The 3,789-nt window shown below is 37.1% G+C and overlaps 1 long non-coding RNA gene across 9 annotated transcripts; it reads right to left on the bottom strand.

The window, feature by feature from the left end:
* Positions 1-236: 236 nt before the first annotated feature.
* Positions 237-3,167, bottom strand: LOC145125206 (uncharacterized). 9 transcript variants are annotated; one of them, XR_013715861.1, is made up of 9 exons: positions 3,024-3,167; positions 2,818-2,954; positions 2,645-2,679; positions 2,208-2,541; positions 2,059-2,125; positions 1,812-1,956; positions 1,301-1,586; positions 462-1,226; positions 237-366 (listed from the first exon to the last, which is right to left on the bottom strand). It is a non-coding gene; the product is annotated as an uncharacterized LOC145125206 (long non-coding RNA). The 9 variants fall into 9 exon arrangements; XR_013715860.1 differs by having other exon boundaries at positions 2,777-3,167; XR_013715863.1 differs by having other exon boundaries at positions 2,208-2,456; positions 2,777-3,167.
* Between the last annotated feature and the right edge of the window lie 622 nt (positions 3,168-3,789).

Genomic DNA, 3,789 nt, shown 5'->3' with positions numbered 1-3,789 from the left:
CTACCCCAAGCCCACAACCAAACAAGGAACAGGAGTCAAGATATCTAGCAATAGTCCTAAGTCTGTTAAAGCATACTTATACGTAAATAGATAGACGAATATGATTTGATATTAAAGAAGTCTAAAATAATTTAAAAGAGTTTTATCAAGTTTTTGAGTATAAGAAATCTTTTTGGATGATATTTTCACATGTAAATGGTTAACACAATTTCATTGTGTTCTACTTGTATCCCCTCTCTTAATGCATTTAAAAGCATTTAAAACTATATTTTTAGGTGTATGAACTCACCTGAAGTGAGTGATTCAAATGAAAGATCGATATAGGATGTTTGGTATGCCAAGTGAAGTCCCCAGCACAAACGGATCCTATTTAGCACATATTAACATATATAGGCATAAAATTAGTGTTTATAACTACTAAAGTGTAAGGGAAATAATCTTAGGATCTAGGAAACACTTACAAAGAAGTGTTAGAATCGAAAGTAGGAGGCTGAAAGATGATCACGGCCCAATAAGATGGGTTCACGGCCCTTTGAAGGGATCACGGCCCAAGAACACATGAAGTGTTCACGGCCCAATGATGAATCTTTGAAGGGTTCACGGCCAGGATGAAGGGTTCACGACTAGAACTCCTTGAAGATCTTAATGAAAAGTGAAGGATGATAGATGAAAGTAAATGGTTTCCAAGGAATCATAAGAAAAGGGTGTGATACTTACATTTTTTAGATGAAAGGGACTCTGTTGTGGATGATACTTGAGAGAGAAGGAAAGAATTCAAGGCTGGAAGGTGAGAAATGACGTGAAAACGGCTAACACCCATATATATGGGGGAAGGACTAGTTCACGGTCCAGACCGAGGTTCACGGCCCGAAGGCTCGGTCCAAAATGGATTCTCTCACTTAAACATTCTACACTTTAGAACACTTTATAATACTAGTTCCAAACACTTTTAGCCCTTTCATCTAACTATATAAAGATAACAAAAGAAATAAGTTTGACCCATGATTGAATCTTTGACTTTCGTTGACCAAGTTTGACTTTTACAAGAAAGAAATTACGAGTTGTCACACACACACACACACAGAGACCAACATAGATGCGTTTTCCAGCAGCTTAGTTAGAAATGTACTGCGGCCTACCATAATATGTTCTTTTGCACCCATCCTTACAAAGATACGATCAACCGGAGACATCTTAAAGCTTTGCTCAGGCACAACTGCCCCCACCTGGAACATCCATCCATAACTAACCAGGGTTAACTACTAAAAAAAAGAGAAACACAGATTACATATATATCTACCTGTGTCAAAATTAGTGCTAAACAAACTTGACGCAGAAGAGTAGACTTTCCACCCATGTTAGGACCAGTAAACACAATAAATCTGGCATGATCCGCCCCACCAATCCAAACATCATTTGGGACAAAAGTATCCCCTATAAGTGGACTTTTAGCATCAATAACTGATGTGTAGTTGATATAAATATAAATACGTAAAACTGCATATTCAATTCTACAGTTGGATCAGCAAATTGGATCATCAGGGGCATAATCAAAAGCCATTTTCAAATTATGGTTCTTGTAGTACCTGTGTAGTTGAATAATTAATGATGCAAACTTGTCAAAATGTCAAAAAATTAATAAATAAAAATGAAATAGTATACAAATTGTGAACAAAACAAATGAGCTGAGAAAACAACTTGTATAGTTGAAGCCAAATAACAACTGCACAGAATAACATTATAAAACCACAATAGATATGAAAAATTAATGAACTTTTATAAAAAAATCATATCAAGAAACAAAAAATTACCTATTTCCAAGATTCACAAGCCCTGTGTATCCAGGTCCATAAATCGGTTCAACTTCTTGATCACTTTCTTAAATTTGATTCCAGTAAAAGTTTGTATTTTGGTCAAGTTCTTTTCCAGTTGTTGTCATCACTCAAATTCAACCATCTAGATGGAGGAACAATGACACCATTATCTATCTGTTGTAATCTTAATGAATGCTGAATCAATGCACTTGCTAGAAAAGTCATGGTTAACTTCTGCACTTACAGTTGTGCTGGTCAACGGCTTAACAACGTGGTAGTATAATGCAGTCAGTGTGTCCCCCTTGTCATTCCTGTTACAATAATTAATTAATTAATCATCAACATAATTGCTTTAAAAGATTAATTTTTTATATAACAAAGTAAAGAGCTCACATGGTGAAAGCAACAATAAGATTTGGATTAGAGAAGCTAATTCCAACATTGTATTTGGTGAAATTTCCAGTTTTGGTGTCAAACGAAACATCGGTTCTTGAGCCAACATTGGTCCCCACCACACCAGAGAAGTTGACTATTGGGTTTGCGGTCAACCCGACACTTGTAGTTCAATTATCTTGTTCTCGAGTCCTTTTGGTGCATATCGATAGGCATGGTAGCCAAAAGTGGTCTCATCTGGGTGAAAACCTAACATAGACATTATGTCAAACACCTTGTGGGCGTGCATCAGTTACTGCCCTAACAGAGACTGATTCGTGTTCATGGCGATACCCTCCAAAGCAGATTCATGAGTAAACAAATTAAGTGTGTGATATATCAACCATTACTTCTGATATTACATAAGAAATATATAAAATGAAAAAGCATGTATATACCTTACCGGTACCGTCCATGGTGATTGGTGACATTGCTGGTGTAAGGTCATGATGAATGAATAGAGAGACGTATGTGAGAATGCAGAGAGCCCCAAATTAAAATAAGAAAATGATAAAGTAAGAGAAAGAAACCTAGGGTAGATACGTGGAGAAGAAGAGAATGATATTCAAACCTGGTGCCTCTTCCATTTTCGTTTCCTAAAAGCCCTAGTCGTTCTTTCATATTGGGGAGAAAAAACCTTTAAATCACCAGCGTTTTGAGTGTGAGGAGTCGTAGAACCCCAATCGCCGACTCAATGAGTTCAGCTCCCTGATTGCAGAATGCATATGAGTCAATGACTAAAGAAAATGCATAACACCAGTCTTTATAGTGGCTTACAACACTGAGATAAAGATTGGAAACATCAAAACAATCGTCGTCGCGAGCCATTTGATCACGAAATCAAGAGCAATTATGCTATGAAGACGAAGGACCTAGGGCTTTTTTTTGCTAATTGGAAGAGGCGGGGGTTTTAATTTTCGGGATCCAATAAGTGGGTGAAATCCCCCTTAAAACGCGTGTTTCATTAAAAAATTATAAAGCGACACAGTTAAATGACACACATTTTATGAAAGGCGCCCTCAACATTTCCATTTTTTTCTTTTCTGACACTAATTTTAGGGCACGCACAATTACGTGTCCTCTATCCTTCATATTTTGCAAAATTGGCATTATTTTTTAGGGCACGTACAAATGTGTGTCCTTTATCAACGCGTGTCATTGTTTGCGCGTCATTAATGGGTTTCTAGTAGTGTGGCTTTCATTTTCATTATGTACTGTAGGCCTTATAAAGGCCAAATTTTCACAAAACATGTACTAAACCTTTATCAGTAATGAAACAAGTGTGTGTTTTATTTGTGCTGCTGTTATCTGCTATGAGTTCTATTTTTATTATTTCTTGATACTGTATGATTTCACTTATAAGAACAAATCGAATCGTCGAAACAACTATTAAGTGCTCATTATCCTTCTGTTCCATGACAGAAGATGCCTCGAAGGTACATTCGTAGAAACAACAACACGCAGCCGCCACCACCGCCTCCACCGGAGGTAAACTCTGATGCTTTCTAGGCAGCAGTCTTAGCTGCAGTCACTGCGGCATTGG

Source organism: Lactuca virosa, chromosome 7 (assembly GCF_052849685.1).
Source record: "Lactuca virosa cultivar CGN04683 chromosome 7, Lactuca_virosa_CGN04683_v6, whole genome shotgun sequence".
Taxonomy (NCBI): domain Eukaryota; kingdom Viridiplantae; phylum Streptophyta; class Magnoliopsida; order Asterales; family Asteraceae; genus Lactuca; species Lactuca virosa.
The sequence above is the reverse complement of the archived record's forward strand: the minus strand, read 5'-3'. Positions and strand labels throughout refer to the sequence as shown.